The sequence below is a fragment of the Elgaria multicarinata genome, chromosome 14, assembly GCF_023053635.1.
Source record: "Elgaria multicarinata webbii isolate HBS135686 ecotype San Diego chromosome 14, rElgMul1.1.pri, whole genome shotgun sequence".
Lineage (NCBI taxonomy): Eukaryota > Metazoa > Chordata > Lepidosauria > Squamata > Anguidae > Elgaria > Elgaria multicarinata.
The window spans coordinates 18,510,331-18,528,667 of NC_086184.1; positions in this window are offsets into that span (position 1 = coordinate 18,510,331).

Here is an 18,337-nt window from a genome sequence, read left to right on the forward strand (position 1 = left end):
TCATCATCATTCACCTGAGTAATTGGTGGTTTAAAGTGAGGATGGGGACACACCAGTCCCAGCCCGGCATCTCCAACACATGTATAAGTCTTCTATAGATCTTCATACATCTAGCAAAGTGTTCAAGCGATTGCCTAAACAGGGCTAATATTTAGTATGTGTATAGCAGTCTAGAGTGAGTGTTCATAGTATCTTACATACACAATCTTTTTCTAATCTTTACCACAACACAATGAGTTAGACAAACATTATTAGTTCAGGCTGAAGTTGGCCCTTTATTGAGTTCATGGCAGAGATTCATGGTTTATTTCAGGGACTTCATGGTTCACAACTCAAGGACTGTAACAGAAGTCATGTAGGCAGCAGTGGGATTGCATTACTGGTGCCCCTAGAAGTCCACTCCCCAATTCTTCCCTTGCTCTGCTGTCCAGGTCAGCTGCACATTTGAAGGGGCTCAGGGCTAAGTGTCCTCAATACCCCCCCCCCCCAAAAATCAGGGGGCATAGCCAGAACCAGGGTCAGCAGCAGTGATCATGCTGGCACACCAGGGCCCACTATTTGTCCGGGTATGCCTAACTGTCTACTTGCTACCAGGCCAGGTTTAAGGTTCTAGTACCAGTGTACAAAGCCTTAAACAATTTGGGATGAGGATACCTGAAAGAGTGACTTCTCTCTTACCAACCTTCCTGGTCCCTGAGTTCATCAGTGGACATATTCCTGGTGGTTCCACATGGCCCAATTGTTGTCCACCAGGAGAAGAGCCTTCAGTGTGGTGGCCCCCTTCCTATGGAATTCCCTGCCTTTGGAGTGCAGGCAGGCGCCAATGTTATGTTGCTTCCAACACCTTCTGAAAACGTTGTTTCAAGAAGCTTTCCTTGTGACACCGGCTGTGGTTTTACCAGAACTTGTCCCCTCCTCCCGAGAACTCTGTTTCTTTTAAAAATAGTATTTTTAATATGGTGTTTTTACTCTTTTGTCCTATCTGTTGTTCACCACTCCAAAATCTTTTGGATGTGGAGTGGTATTTAAATATTGTAAATGAAATAAAATAAAATAAAATTGCTTCAAACAGCCCCTGATACTGTCTTTCATGTGATATCACTGCAGCAAGATAAGCTAAATAAGTTGTTGGGCATTTCTTCACTCCACTTTTCCAATGTGATGTCCATAGCATATCCTGGTTGCACAGTGTATTTACCCCTTCCCGTTCCAAATCCTAGAAAAATAGAGAACCATCTAGTGAATCTGTTACGATAAACACACACACGCACACACACTCACTCCCCAAATTACATGTTGCTCATTGAGACAGCAATTAAAAGGGCTTACAATAAAGCCCCTGTCACAGCATTCAACGTGTTATATTTAAGCTCTCCAAGAAAGTGAGCCCATAATTAGTGTTCTCTTCAAACTGTGCACTTCACTGTCAAAGAAAAATGCGCCTCTTAATCATACTGTAATCATATTCTGCCGTGTGAAGTGGAAACATGACAGGCCAATCAATTTTTCAAAAATATTTAGAAAATGAGTGTAATTGTGGGGAGTCCAAGTAAATAAGGCTATTTCTACCCATGTCCTTTGCAGGGAGGAATCCGCCTGCTGATTAATTAACTGTCCTTCATAAAAGCAGTGCCGTGCCCGGCCTCTGAAAGGAAGCTAAAAGGTACTTCTATAAAATGGCAGTGCCAATATTCAGGGTGACTGTTGCTTAGGATAAATGATTCCGGGTTGGTATTATGTAGGTGACAGCTGAGGTGGGGAGCCGGAGAAGGCGTCTTATATAATTAACAGTGCAAGCCAAAGGAAATGGGCATGATTTGAAGAGCTGTTTGGTAATAAGAACATAAGAACATAAGAAGAGCCATGCTGGATCAGACCAAGGGTCCATCTAGTCCAGCACTCTGTGCACACAGTGGCCAACCAGCTGTCGACCAGGGGCCAACAAAGCAGGACACGGTGCCACAGCCCCCTCCCACCCATGTTCCCCAGCAAATAGTGTATACAGGCTTACTGCCTTGAACACTGGAGGTAGCACACAACCGTCAGGGCTAGTAGCCATTGATAGCCTTCTCCTCCAGAAATTTATCCAACCCCCTTCTAAAGCCATCCAAATTGGTGGCCATCACTCCATCATTAGTTGTTTTAAATGGATATTGTTGTTTTTATGCTTTTTATGCTTTTAATTTTTTTTTTTTATGTTCACTGTTTTTAACTTTTGTAAACTGCCCAGGGAGCTTCGGCTATGGGGTGGTATATATGTAATAAATAAATAAATAAATAAATAAATAAATCACTACATGAAGCATACAGAGCTCATGACTAGTGGTTAAAGACAGAGGTGCTGGGTATCATAGAATCATAGAATAGCAGAGTTGGAAGGGGCCTACAAGGCCATTGAGTCCAACTCCCTGCTCAAGGCAGGAATCCACCCTAAAGCATCCCTGACAGATGGTTGTCCAGCTGCCTCTTGAATGCCTCTAGTGTGGGAGAGCCCACAACCTCCCAAGGTAACTGATTCCATTGTCATACTGCTCTAACAGTCAGGAAGTTTTTCCTGATGTCCAGCTGTAATCTGACTTCCTATAACTTGAGCCCGTTATTCCGTGTCCTGCACTCTGGGAGGATCGAGAAGAGATCCTGGCCCTCCTCTGTGTGACAATCTTTTAAGTATTTGAAGAGTGCTATCATGTCTCCCCTCAATCTTCCCTTCTCCAGGCTGGTATGGCTGGTGTCAAATGTAGGCATGGCCCAGGGCTCACATTCCAGCAGGGACCCACTGATGAGAGCCTCCAAGTTGCTCCTCTTCATCATTGCAACTTACCTGTTCACTTGCTCACTGACTCTCTGCCTGTCAATTGAGAAAATGGTAGAAATGATGAGAAAGAGGACAAGGAGCAATAGCAGCTGCAGAAAATGGCGGCCACAAGGTAGACTCACGGAGGTGAGGAGCCCATTGGGTGTGGTGTGGTGGTAAACCCTCCATGGAGAGTCCAACAATGAACACAGATCTGTTGATCCATATCAACAAACCAGTTCTAGCAGTTTTCAGCTCCACTAGGACAGGAGCAGGCCTTTTGTAAAGTGACTGGGTCTTCATTGCTAATTCATGACCCAGCCATCCCAACATACTCTGCATTACAACAAGGGATAATATATTGTTGCTGAGAAAATGTATGTTCCCACCAGATACTGTGAGAACAGCAGCTGAGGTCAGATGGAACAGAGGAGGCTGAGGAGAGTGGCAGATGAAGTTGTTATCCCTGCAAATAATTTAGTCTGGGCAGTTTGTCCCTCCCAACCCTTGCTCCACTATACCACCAGTAATTGACTGCTATATGATGGCTGACTGAGGCCTTAGCTAGACCTACCTTTTGTTCCGGGACAGAGGAGGGGAGATCTCGCGTTGGGATTAATGCGAGATCTCTCCCACGTTTACATGTAAGGTGCGATGACCTCAGGAAGAGAGGCGTCGTGCCCGCCATTTAAATTTTTTTCTTAAAGCGATGGCAGCACACGAATTGTAGTGTGCAAAGGTAAGTGTTTTTTTAAAATTTAAATTAATTGCCCTGCTCCCCCCACCCTACCCACAATGGGCGCAGCTCCCAGCTCTGCACGAGTAATCGTGCGGAGCGGGGTCAAGTTGTGGAAAAAGGTCACATGTTCTGTGGTCTTGGGCTCAGCCTGGGATCATGGAAAAAGCAGGCCCAAAGGGGAGGGCTATATCCCAGGGAAAGGGAGGGATGATCCCTCCCTGATCCCAGGATCCCCTGTGCGTCATGTGGACACACAGGGACGATCCCAGAGTTCGCCCCAGGATATAGCCTGGTCTAGCTAAGGCCTAAAACAAGGTAATCCAACCAAAATCTAATTTATTTCAATAGGAGTGTTGAGTATCTGTTTAAATCTTTCCTGTTGAAATCAATGAGACCTAAAACTGCTTTATTTTGCCTGGGATGCGCTATCATGTGCAAATCCAAAGAAACATGATTATTTTTATTGCTACTGAGGAAAATAAAGGGAGAACCCAACACATTTACATCATACTTGGAGGAAGTAAGATCCGTTGAGTCTAAATTATAAGCTTGATATAAACTGTGTAGGCATTCTTGGCCCTGTTCCTACATCCGGTAATGAAATTGCTGGTTCAACTTTCTTACTAATGTAACAAAATTATTCAGATCTAAATTATACACACATAGTCCCAAGTTCCTTGGCTTCATTAAATACTAAGGGATTAAAAAATGGGTATAAATTAATCAATGTGCTATAATCCTAAAAAATTATAAAATGAGCCCTTGAGGAAGTAATGTAATAGTGGCTTTTTAATTAGCATGGCACCAGAGATTCATTGTTCAGTACAGAGCAAACCATATGTTTATGAACCACTTCCCTTCCCTTTCCTTTTTTTTTAGAACAGAGAAATATCTGAACAGGGGGTAGATGGCAGGTTTGGGAAAGAGGCTTGTACAGAATGCACCTGTGGGAACAGAGAAGGTGCTTCCACCTTTGGAAAGAACATTTCCAGATCTAACACTCAGGCTAAAGACTCAGCCTACATATGCTATGCAGAACAGGGGACAAATACCATTTGGGGAAAGGTTTGGAGTCCCGCATTCAGCCATGGATGGGATAGAAACAAGGACAGAAGTGATTCTTACTGGTTTAGAAATTCTCCTACCAAGCATACAAGACCCAGCTCCATTCTGATCAAGCTTACTCAGGAGTAAGCTCCAGCACCACAACTTGGCCATGGAACCAGTTACCTAGGGAGGTTGTGGGCTCTTCCACACTAGAGGCATTCAAGAGGCAGCTGGATAACCATCTGTCAGGGATGCTTTAGGGTGGATTCCTGCATTGAAAAGGGGGTTGGACTCGATGGCCTTGTAGGCCCCTTCCAACTCTTGCTATTCTATGATTTTATGAACTCTGTTCTAAGTGAGTTTACACAGCAGTAAGCCCCAGCAGAACAGCACTCCTGCTTGCAAAAGCATTGCTCCATTTAGTGCTGAGTATTTAAAGTTCATTGCCTTTATGTACCCCGTGATCTCCATCCACTGGTTGGAGATAACAGCAGAAGCTTGCAGCCTGGATGGGGAAACTCTCAGAGGGCTGCATCTCAGAGGGTTCCCCATCCCGATGTAGACTTCATTCTCTAGGGATGGATGGATCAGTCTGCTTCCACTCCATGTTAGCTTCACATGAGGTCATTTGTATGTCTGTGACATCACATTCCTGCATTGATGTGAAAATGTGAGTTTTGTTTATGTGAAAATTTGTATACAAATGCATTTTTTATAAAAAATGTATTCTTTAATATGTTTCCTTGCAAAATATGCATTTATAACCATTTCTAACTTCACACATTTATAAACATATTTATATCAAAGTGGAGTTAGGGGGATGGTTTCAGCTTCTAATGTCTGCAATTTACATTACAACTGTTTGGGCAATGCAAATTGCAGGCCTGGGCTCCCAATCTGGATTGGGACCACACAGGCAATAAAAGGTTAATGACCCTCCTATCATCCATGCCACAGGTCTAATGTATGTAGGAAAAAGTAGTTTTATCTTAAGAGGTCACATTCCATAATTAAAGGAATAAGCATTTCTCAGATTCCATTAGATACTGTCGGCAACGTAGAATCCTGCTGCAAACTCTGGAGTCCTGGCAGCATTGTAGCTTCAGAATTAAACTGAGCGTGCATGGAATCAATGTACAAGTGGTTGCAGCCATAGGCTTTAATGGGCAGGTAAACCTTAGTCGCTGTTGAACCACTATTCAGAACTTCACACTGAACCGATGAAGTGTTGCCTTCCTTGTCAGGTCTGGATGAAGTTCATCAATATCTTTAATCAACATTTGGAAGAAATAAACGATACACCTGAGCAACATTGGAGCAAAAAGGGCAAATGTGTCAATGTTCAACACATTTTAACTTGCTCTACCTGGGGTGGTTTATATTGGATTGGTTTGAAATTTGGTACAAACGCAGACTTCATCAAGTAGATAATGGTTTCATATTATCAGCTCAACATGTGTCATTTTTATTAGGGGTGCGCAAAGTGCGATTTCTCTGCCTCAAAATTCAATCTGGACCTCTGTAGAGGTGATTCTCTGCCTTGATTTTGGAGCGGCTTCCCTCTCCCTGCCTTGTTGAATTACCCATCCAAGAACCATTCAGTATTTGGGTAACCGCTATTAACATAAATGGTTACAGCTCCCTTGTTTTTAAAGTTAAAGAGATAAAACATGACACAGTGATAGCTCTTAAGGAAGGCTTTAGCCCTGCCAAGACTGAATCAGATCCGTTCATGCTTTGAATTTTTAGAAATTTTAAAATTGGAATTAACAAAAATGCATATATCTGCGGAATTTTTTATAGATAAAGAGATGAAACATAGCAACATGATAGCTCTTAAGGAGGGCTTTAGCTATGCCAAATGTAGATCTGATCTATTCATGCCTTTAGGATTTTTTTTAAAATTCCCACAGCCTTCTCCAACCTGGTGCCCTCCAGATCTATTGGATGGAGGCCACCCCCCCCCCCACACACACCTGCACTGGAAGTGCAGCAACTGAAACAAAGAACCGGCCTGTGCCTGACTCAGGTGTAGAAGCTTTCTCACTCACCATGCCAGCCCGCCAGCCAGCCCAGCAGCACTTTCACACTGTGGAAATGTGGATGATTGACTTCTATGAGTCCAAGTAGAAGCACGCTCCCTCTCTCCCTCCCCACCCCACGGCCAGAATCAGCAGCCAGTTAGGGTTTCCCACTCCCCCAAACACTGTGATTGGAGGAGAACATGGTCAGGGACAGCACTGTGGCTATTCCTAATTGGTTAGCCACAGATGTCAATATCAAAATTACCCCTCACCCCACTCAGCATCTTCCAAATATGGAGATATTCAATTTAGACACACACTCACACAGCAGGATAATTATGGAGGCTTTAGAAGCTCTGATTTGGCAAGTCTCTGCTCTGATATTAATCAATGGGTTTGGAAGCGGCCAATCTCTGCTCTGGAAGATCGAATGTTTGTGGTTAGCACATAATTCTGGGGTGGAGTGCACACCCTTAATTTTTATAAACACTAAATATTTGAGGCTTATAATGGTGGAAGCTTTTTGCCTCAACTCCTGTGCCTCTTTGATTTTACTATATGGCTTGGACATACATGTTGTGGCTGTTACTTCTTTAGGAAGTCTGTCCTTCAAGTCTTTTTTGACTTGTTTAATATTGTGCTTTTATGTGGCCAGCAGTGTCCTTACACCATGATTTACGGTCATCTGGCTCACTGCAGGCTCTAAGTGGTTGGAATCATTTATCTACTGATGTGTTTATTGTAGCTGTAATATTCTGAATATTGTACTCTTCAACAAATAAAGTATGCATGCAGTTTAAAAGAACACTCAATATAGAGTAGTTCAATATGCCTTTCGTGACATCATCTTGATCTCCCTTTTCTTTGTCTTTTTAAAAAATATCTCCCATTTATCTCAAGAACACCGATAACATAGATTGTAAATCATGAGCTAGATTTCTGTAATCACCAAGGTAGGTGCCGCCTTTGCTCTCACTTGAAACAGAAGGTGAAGCAAGTGCTTGTAAATTAAACTACCGCTCGCAGAGAGGCTGAGTTTTTCGTATTAGACCTGTTCTGTTGCAAATAATGGAAGGCAATGAGTCAATTTCAAGTTTTGATCACTGCCTCTGTGACTGTTTCATATATAAAAATGAGCTTCTTATGATCTGAAAGAGCACAAGGAGAGGGAGGGAGAGAGAGAGAAAGTAAGAAATATGGTATTTTTTGGGTGAAAGGGTGTAGCTCCACGGTAGTCTAAGAGCCTCATTTTTATAAGCACATAGAAATTGCTTCTGGACTACCAACTTGTATTAAATGTCTCAGTTCAATGAATTCTGAAGGAGATGAGACAGAAAATAATGAAAACCAGGGTTTAGAAAAGAAAAAGGAATGTCAATCTTATTCGTAACAAGAATGCCTTCTGCAGTCTGTGTACCACGCAATGCCTGCAACTGCATTTTAAAAAGGTCAGATGCCTAGTTATTCTCTACTAGGGAGAAAAAATACAATTGTGTACTAGTCACATGGCTCATGTAGGGGTGGGTTCTCAGGATTGTTTACTCCACCTCTCAGCATCCATTGATAGGAGAGTTTTTGGTTCATGCGGCAGAATTGGTCAAGGTTTGCACCTGCATGGAACACTATGGCAGAGGTGGGCAGAAGGTTGATCTCCAGACTCTTTGGACTTCAGTTCCAAGGAGCCCCTGCCAGCATGGACAATGGTCAGGAATGCTGGGATTTGAGGTCCAAAACATCTGGAGATCTTCTTTCTGCCCACCCCTACTTTATAGACAACTGCTTATGGAGGTTGATGACATTATAGAATCATAGAATAGTAGAATTGGAAGGGGCCTATAAGGCCATTGAGTCCAACCCCCTGCTCAATGCAGGAATCCACCCTAAAGCATCCCTGACAGATGGTTGTCCAGCTGCCTCTTGAATTACTCTAGTGGGAGAGAGCCCACAACCTCCCTAGGTAACTGGTTCCATTGTCATACTGCTCTAACAGTCAGGAAGTTTTTCCTGATGTCCCTCCGGAATCTGGCTTCATGTAACTTGAGCCCATTATTCCGTGTCCTGCACTCTGGGAGGATCGAGAAGAGATCCTGGCACTTCTCTGTGTGACAACCTTTTCAGTATTTGAAGAGTGCTATCATGTCTCCCCTCAATCTCCTCTTCTCCAGGCTAAACATGCCCAGTTCTTTCAGTCTCTCCTCATAGGGCTTTGTTTCCAGACCCCTAATCATCCTGGTTGCCCTTCTCTGAACACGCTCCAGCTTGTCTGCATCCTTCTTGAAGTGCAAGGACAACAGGTCTTTGCATAAATCAGAATGGTATTTCATGAATTTGGGGGGCAAGGAGGTTTTTCCCATAAAAAGAATTAGGGACAGATTCTAAACATACTTAGCAGAAAGTAAGGTCCAGTTTTCACAGACATGCATGTGCTCACACTCATCATTTTAGAACTGCAACATCAAATACAAATGTTTTCAACTGAATCAGTTCACGTAATAAGGCATCAGTCATCAAATAAAAGAGGAATGAAGTTATATTCATGCCTTGGTGAAACAGGCCTCCATCCCACTGCATTTATTTATTTAGAGTTGCTCTGAATTATTACTTATATTCTTGAGACCATTTCTGCTGTACCAATTCAAATTGCAAGCCGGGGACATCTCCTGCTTTTGATTTTCTTCTTTTTTTAACCTTGTGGTACAGCTAGCAACTTTAGGGATCATAGAATCATAGAATAGTTGACTTGGAAGGGGTCTTTAAGGCCATCGAGTCCAACCCCCTGCTCGATGCAGGAATCCATCCTAAAGCATACCTGACAGATGGTTGTCCAGCTGCCTCTTAAATGCCTCGAGTGTGGGAGAGCCCACAACTGCCCTAGGTCCTTGGTTTCATTGTCGTACTGCTCTAACAGTCAGGAAGTTTTTTCTGATGTCCAGCTGGAATTGGGCTTCCTGTAACTTGCACTCTGAGATGATCAAGAAGAGATCCTGGCCCTCCTCTGTGTGACAACTTTTCAAGTGCTTGAAGAGTGCTATCATGTCTCCCTTCAATCCTGATGTATATTCGGGAAATGGTGTGTAGGTTATGCCCCATTTCCAACACCACTGCTCGGATCAAATCCAAATACCCTTCAATCTGCAACATACTGACTAAATGAGGCAGGGTAGAGGGACCATGAGAGAGATTTATAAAATTCTGTTCTGTAGAAAATGGATGGAGATGTTTTCTTCCCTAATGCTGTAATATTAGAACTTGGGGCCACCCAATGGAACTATTTGATAGACATAGCACAGATCCAATCCCAGGTCTTCAGCATCACATCTGTTTGGATCCTAAATGCGCCGATACAAAACAATTGATGATCTGATGATGGCTGGCTATTGTGAAATCCCAACATTTCTGCCTTTGTAGAGAGCTTGGCTGTCCCTCTCCCATTCTATCTCTCCTATAATCACGGCCGCCGCTCTCTCCCCTTGCCCTCCAGAAGGCAGGCTGAAAGAGCGTCCCATTACCAGTCGCAGCACGTCGCTTCCCCTGATTGGAAAGCAGTCACACTCCACCAAGCATCTTTTCTGTTTACTGAGATGTAACACCAAGGAACAGCAATTCACACCTGCAGCAAAGCTGTTATACTTCCCATTTCTTTTTCTTTAATCTATTTTTATCTTGTTCGTCTGTCCTGTTGTTTCTCTGCTAATATTTCTCCTTCTCTTTCCCCTTATGATGTCTGCCAGGCACTTACTGGGGATGGCAGAGCTTAAGATGCAGTGAGACCCCCCCACCCCAACCCCTTCTATTTATTAGGAGATTGTTGAGCATGCAGCATATGATCTGAAGTCACCAGCCTTGGGTATCAAACACTCTTCAGTAGCTCTCTTCAGGTCAATACCTTTCTTGTGTGGGTTACTTCCCAGCTAGTTAGCTTCATAATCCAGCAAAGTCGCTTTGAGAGAGGTTCATTTTTGGACATCATTCCTGTCATCAGAGACCTAATTAGTTTGGATCTAGCTTGAAAGGAAGACTGATATCCTAATCTGTCAGGCACTAGACTGCGACGGCAAAGGCTACAGTTGTCCTCAATGCTGCTTCTAAAGTTTCACATCTATTGGGGGGGGGGGATTAACTAGATGTATGTGGCAGAGAATTATCACCCCTCTGTTGGATCCTGGAATGGATCTTGGTTATGTTTTCCATTGCTTTGTTAATTGCTGAGGATCTGGAAGAACAGAAGACATGGGGCGGATCCGCATGTCGGCCCCAGAGTGCATTTATGTGACTCTAGGGCACCCCAGAAACGATAGTCTGTACTTGCCTGTAAAAAGAAACTAGGAAGAGACGGAGCCGCCGCCACCCAGCTCTCCCCAGCCGGCTCAGAGAGCTCTTTTTGAAGAAGGCGGGGGTAGAGAGCTTCTTCCGCTGTCCACCCAACTTTCTTCCACCAAGCTCTCTGTCCCAGTCGAGGAGCCGGCCGGGGAGAGCTCGGCGTCGGCGGCTCCGTCTCTTGCTAGTTTCCTCTTCATCGTAACAGCTAAAGCTGCAGGTGCTCTGCCCTCTTTTAAATCTGGTCACTGTAGTATAGCTCCTGCAGCTTTAACTGTTGTGATGAAGAGGGAGTTTCACCAGATTCTCCATATATACAAATGACACCTGTTGAAATTCCCTTTTCTATGCAACTGTTAAAGATACAGTAGCCTGGTCCTCCTTTTCATATGGTCACCCTATCCTGTTCTGGTAGGAACAGATTCTCGCTGAAGTTCAAATTACAACAGCAGTGGTCAAATTGCAATCTGAGGTCAGAGCACAGGAGGGCAGGCTGACAAGAGGAACAGGCCTCAACAAGAGTGGCCACAAAGAACAGGCTAGAGGTCAAAATGGGGGTAAACAGTCAGTATGTTAGGAAGTCCAAGTGCAGAGTCATTAGGCATTCCAAAGGTCAAGAAACAGGGTATCAGGCAGAGGCATGGTTCAGGAACCACAACACAAGGCAGGTGGACCAAAGTTGTTCCAACGTTGGCTGCTTGCTACTGCAGGCTTTTAAGCCTACAGCCTGCTGGACGGCACTGTTCAGCTGGCATGCTCAAGCCTCCTTCTGCAGAGGCTTACTCCTGAGGAGTAACTTTCTCCTGAGGAGACCTTCTCTGCAGGTGGGCACTTTGTCACCCAAAAGCCCTATTATTAACCCGTTGCTTGAGGCAATGATGCTCTCTGGGGTCAGGGGGTCGCTCAACCTCTGCCTCAGAAGTAGAGTTTCTTTCTCCTGGCAGGGACGGCCCTGCAGCCACCTCTCCCGTGGACTCAGGCTTCTGTGAGGCTTATCTATCTATTTATTTATTGAATTTATATACCGTCCCATAGCCAAAGCTCTCTGGGCGGTTTACAAAAGTTAAAAACAGTAAACATTAAAAAGTAAATACAATTTTGGAAGGAAAGGAACCTCTCGTGCAAGCACTGAGTCATTACTGACTCTTGGAGGGACGCCAACTTTCGCTGATGTTTTCTTGGCAGGCCTTATAGCAGGGTGGTTTGCTGTTGCCTTCCCCGGCCCTTATTACCTTTCCCCCAGCTAACTGGGTACTCATTTTACCGACCTCGGGTGGATGGAAGGCTGAGTCGACCCGAGCCGGCTGCCTGAAACCAGCTTCCGCTGGGATCGAACTCAGGCCGTGGGGAGAGTTTCAGCTGCAGAAACTGCTGCTTTACCACTCTGCGCCACACGAGGCTCAAATACAATTTTAAACCATCAAAAATATAAAAACAACAGTATCCATTTTAAACAACAACAGTTCTGGGGTCCATTAAAAAGCAAACAAACTTAGCATATGTTGTTAAATGCTGTTGAATGCCTGGGAGAAGAGAAAAGTCTTGACCTGGCACCGAAAATATAACAATGTTGGTGGCAGGTGAGCCTCAACGGGGAGATCATTCCATAATTTGGGGCCCACCACTGAAAAGTCCCTCTCCCTTGTTGCTATCCTCCGAGCTTCCCTCGGAGTAGGCACTCGGAGGAGGACCTTAGATGTTGAGTGCAGTGTATGGGTAGGTTCATGTCGGGAGAGCCATTCCATCAGCTATTGTGGTCCCAAGCCATGTAACGCTTTATAGATTAAAACCAGCACCTTGAATTGGGCTCGGAAATGTATAGGCAGCCAATGCAAGCGGGCCAGAATCGGTGTTATATGTTCGAACCTACTGGTTCCAGTTATCAATCTGGCTGATGCATTTTGCACAATCTGCAGCTTCCAAACTGTCTTCAAAGGCTGCCCCACGTAGAGGGCATTGCAGTAATCTAATTTGGCGGTTGCCAGAGCATGGACAACTGAAGCTAGGTTATCCCTGTCCAGATAGTGGCATAGCTGGGCCACCAAACGGAGATGGTAGAAGGCACTCCATGACACCGACGCCACCTGAGCCTCAAGTGACAGAGATGGTTCAAGAAGAACCCCCAAGCTATGAACCTGCTCCTTCAGGGGGAGTGCAACCCCATCCAGAACAGGTTGAAAACTCACCATCTGGCCGGAAGAACCACCCCACAGCAGTCTTGCCTGGACTGAGTTTCAGTTTATTACCCTAATGGCAGTCCCTGGTCTGGGGCTTTGACTTCTAGGGCATCCTGGGCTTCTGGGGCACCCTGGGCTTCTGGGTCCTCTAGCTCCACCTCTGAAGAGGACTCCTCAAGTAGGGACATGACACAATGAGCTTATAGTCAAAAATACAATAAAGGTCAACTTTTCCAACAAAATAGAAAGAAATAATGCTTCCATTCTCATCCAAATTTATGTTAACAGTAGAATATTCTTAGAGCACCCCTCATTTGTAATAATTAGATCGCTCAACATTGTGTTTGGGGCATCAGAGGCTTATAGGCCACTATGACTTTATTGACAGGTGCAATGAAGGGAAACCAGATTTCCATGAAGTGGTCATGTTCGGTCAGTCTTCTCAGAACTGTGCCATGGTGGGTTGGTCTCTATGGAAGTGCCACTTTTCAGCTATTGGTGAGCCAGCCCTGCAGTAAAAGGATCATGCGGGAGAACCAAGCCATCTCTGTCATGAGGCAAAGTGAGGCATCTGCCTCAGGCCGCAGCTCCTCAGACATATTTCCCGAATCCTCCATCTATTCTGCTATGTTGGAGGACAAAGCTGTGTGTGCCATATAGTTTGTCCTGTTTCCCCAAACTAATCTGCTGACCTCAGGTGCAGTGAAGGACACTGTCCCATCACCATTGTTGAAGTAGAATTCCCCTGCTAGCCCAGTTTGCCTTTGTACATGGAATGGGAGTGGGGCATTGCCATGGGGTAAATGTTTCAAATGTCATTGTAAAGATTTATAATGCACCTTTCGATGAAAATGACCCCCTCCCAAGTTGGCTTATACCATTAAATGATAAATCGTTGACTAATGCAGTTCTCAAAGCACGTTTGCATGGATTCTTCAGACATAAAAACATGATGCCCTGGAGTATTTTGAATTGGCCTTTCTTAGAAATGGCCTGGAGAAAGTTTGGGTGTGATTGTGGGTTGGGGAGGAAGCCCATGAGATTTACATATTTTAAACCAAATACTTAACAATGGGAAGTGTGGTGGTTAAAAGCAAGAGTCATGAAAGGGAAAGTCTGCAGCACAAAGGGGCTCATAGAATCATTGCATAACTTGTTATCTCTTGGCCTCAATTCCCATCTGTAATATGTGGATAATAATGGTAACTTACAAAGGTGTTGGATCACGGATGAAGAATCATTTAAACATGAATGCTCATTACTCTGAATACTACTAATAAATCAGCATAATCATTACTGCACCATTATCATCTACCAGTGATTAGCTTTCTCCCCCTTCTCCTGTAGTTTTAGATTTACAACAGAATCTTAAGCATGCATAAGAAGTCTTCAGCGGTCCTTCTTTGGGAAGTCCCACCAAATGAAGTGAGGTGGCTGGCCTTTTCTATTGTGATCCCCCTAGTAATGGAATGAGCTTCCTAGAGAGGTTCACATAGTGCCCACTACATTGTGCTCTTTTAAATACCAGTTGAAGACATTCTGCAGAGGGTGTCGCAGATGGAGGAAAACTGGTGGGACCAGGACTCTCACAAGCAGAAGTACCTTTTGCTCATGTAAGGGGCCCTGTGGAGCCCAGCCATTCTTAGGGCACAATTCTATGCATGGCTGGTTGGGGAATGCTGGGATAGCACTCTTCAAGTACTTGAAAGGTTGTCACACTGAGGAGGGCCAGGATCTCTTCTCGATCATCGATGCACAGCTATCTGTCAGGGATGCTTTAAGGTGGATTCCTGCATTGAGCAGGGGGTTGAATTTGATGGCCTTATAGGCCCCTTCTGACTCTACTATTCTATGCTTCTATGACTTTTTTATGTCTAAACATGCATAGGATTGCACCCTTTCTTAAGCCAAGGAAGGTTAGTGTAAAAGCAATACGCCAGCCAACAATAGTTGCATCTGAAAGAGTTACACTATCTCAAAAATCCTCCACTGTTTCTGAGATACCATCTGAACTGGCTTCAATGGGAAATAAATGGGACACAGGGCAACAGGAAGAGAAGTCTGAATTAGTCTTGAGTATTAAATAATGGATATGTGTTTGTGAAATATTGAAATGTTTTCTGCATTTTTATGGTTGAGATTAAATTTTCCATTAATATTCCACCTCTTTGCTTTTGCCCAAGGACTATTAATTATATTTCAGAGATAAGTTATTGTGTATGTATCTGAGTGTGGTCCTATTATTTGGGAACAACCAGATAGCAATTGAATCCTGCCCCCAGATGCAAATAGTTCACCATGACTACGTATGCATCAAACTTTAGTTGTATCACATTTATTCTTCCAGTCTGTTTCTCTTTCAAACACACAATTAATTATTCCCCTTCAGTAAAGTCAAAAGACCTCATGACAACCTGAGAAGAAGCACATTTGATATAATACAGATATTGGTGAAATGTAATTTCTTCTTTTCTGTCCAAATTTTAGAGTGCTGCAGTGATCATTAGATGACACCCTCTGGTTGGTTTACAAAGGCTAAAAACATTATAAACGTAAAATGCATTTTTTTTAAAAAAACAACAACCTTGAAAAACACACAGACAATATACACAGAGACAACATAGATCTAAAACACAACTTGAACTATCCCCCAAGCAGCCAACAAACCCACGATCAATTGAAACTCACCATGTGGTGTCAAATGCCTGGGAACAGACTAATGGCTTGACCTGGTGTTGAAAAGACAACAAAGTTGGCACCAGGCGGGCCTCATCTGGGATATTATTCCATAATTGAGGGGGCACCACCAATAAGGCCCTCTCTCTTGATGCTGTCTTCCAATCCTCCCCCCCCCCCACACACAGAGGACCTTAGATGTTGAGCATAGTGAATGGGTACGTTCAACCTGGGAGAGGTGCTCCATTGGGTATTGCAGTCCTGAGCTGTGTAAGGTTTTATAGATTAAAACCAGCACCTCAAATTGGGCTTGGAAACATACAGGCAGCCAATGAAACTATGAGCTCATCTACACCAGGCAGGTTATTCCACTCTGAAAGTGGAATATAAAAAGCAGGAGAAACACTACTGCTTTATAGTGGTATTGAACTGCACTGCAGGATCTACGCTACTGCTTTATAGTAGTACTGAAGTGCATTGACAACTGTTGGGACCCTTTGACACATTGGGACCCTTTGACACATCTACACCAAGCAGGATAAAACACTAAGAATGTGGTATGAAAGAGCTATATGATCTGTGTCAATGGGCCCCAACAGTTGTCAGTGCACTTGAATGCTGCTATAAAGCAGTAGTGTGGATGGTGCCTTTTATATACCACTTTCATTGTGGAATATTCTGCTTGGTGTAGATGAGCCCTTTGCTTTCCCTGATCCAGATTCTAATAAGGATCCTGGACTAGGAGTTACTCATTATGCAAAACTTTGGCTAGAGCACTTCCCATTGCAGCTCCTTCTGGTGAAGTGTGATGGTTATAAATTTCAGTCCTACTGGGGAGGCTCTCTCCAAAAGAAACCCCGTAAAGTTCACCCTTCCAGTCATAATTTCTGTCTGTGCTGCTGCTCCCATACCATTTCTTCACCAAAAATGATTCTTCTGAAATGATCTCATCCAATCAAGGCATAGGTTGTGAAAGTGATGATGTCACAATGAAGCCAATTAGGAGTGAGGGCAGTGCTCCCCAGACTTGTCACATGATGATCAATAGATGATTGCCATCACTCTGAATGGAGAAAAACAACAACTCTTTGACACTTCTGTCACATGATGCTAATTGAGCCAATCACCACCACCGCCACTGTGGCGTTACGCCCCACAAGTCAGTTCCCAAATGTATGTCTGCAGTTTGTAAGTCTGTGGTGAGTTTAGAATGTTGGCCTGAGTGGGTGGAGTTAGAGTGTCTTGGGAGGGGGAGGAGTGATATATAGGGGAATGACTGAGGGGATTGGAGGAGACTTTTTAGGTGCTCTTAGAGTCTTTAGTGCTCTCTGTGTTTAGAGTACTTAAGTTCTGGGAAATTTGAGGTTCAGGGTAGAGAGTGGTGTCTTTGGAGTGTGGTGTGCACATAGTTTATTTATATTAATCAATACAGATAATAAAGAAAGCTCAAGAGTGATTGTGTGAGGGAAAGGAAAGCGTGTATGTGAATGAGTGAAAGGATTGGATGAAAGGTTTCAAAAAAGGTTTTTAAATGTTTTATTTGAAACAAAGCTTGTAAACTTTTAAAAATAATTTTTAATTATTTTGTTTTTAACTACCACAAAAATCCCACGTGTCTGTTTGGCATTTATCATCTGAAGTTTACACATTTAGCACCCACTCTGACAATCATTCACCTCAGCACATATAACTCACAGCGTATTATTTTATATATTGAAATCCTTCTCCATTTAACCCCTTTCTCCACATAGTTTGGAGGAAGGTGGGTTTTATCCCTTGCCTCAGGCGTATCAAGCGGTGGTACTTGGCTTGAGCAGGGAGTAGCCGCGGCCAGGCCTGGTGTTCAGAGCCTGTGTCGTGGCAACCACCACCACCACAGCCTCATTAAAATTGTGTTTGAAATACATCCCACATCTCCCTTGCTACATTTGGACTCCTTCTACTCATTTGGCTTAAAGAGTCATGAATTGAAAGCCTAATAATTTTCACTTGTAGACACCTGCAATAATAGACCACAGGGTTTAATTTCTTCCCCCCCAGCCTTGGTTTCCTGGACAACTTTGTTTTGACACCTGCTATGAACCTGTTCCAAATCAGACTGAGTTTTTCTCCACATGTCACTCTGCCACCCAAGTCGTGCTGCCATTCAAGCTCAGAATGGCAATTATAAACAAACTTTCCGCTGGTGCCTGTGCTGTTTTTAGCTGTGACGTGTTTCTAAGGAGAAACCTGCATGCGCCTGTTTCAAGCTTGGCATGCAAGTTGTCTAAACAGTGGCAATTAACTGGAGACATATAAAATGAAACTGGATGAATTTTAACATGATGGAAACTAAAACACATGCACGCACAATTCTCAATGAAATGAAAATGCTTTAATGGTGATGATAATGATAGTGTGGGCTCTCCCACACTAGAGGCCTTCAAGAGGCAGCTGGACAACCATCTATCAGGGATGCTTTAGGGTGGATCCTGCATTGAGCAGGGGGTTGGACTCGATGGCCTTATCTCGATGGCCCTTCCAACTCTACTATTCTATAATTCTAAGCTCTAGGGTTCGGTGA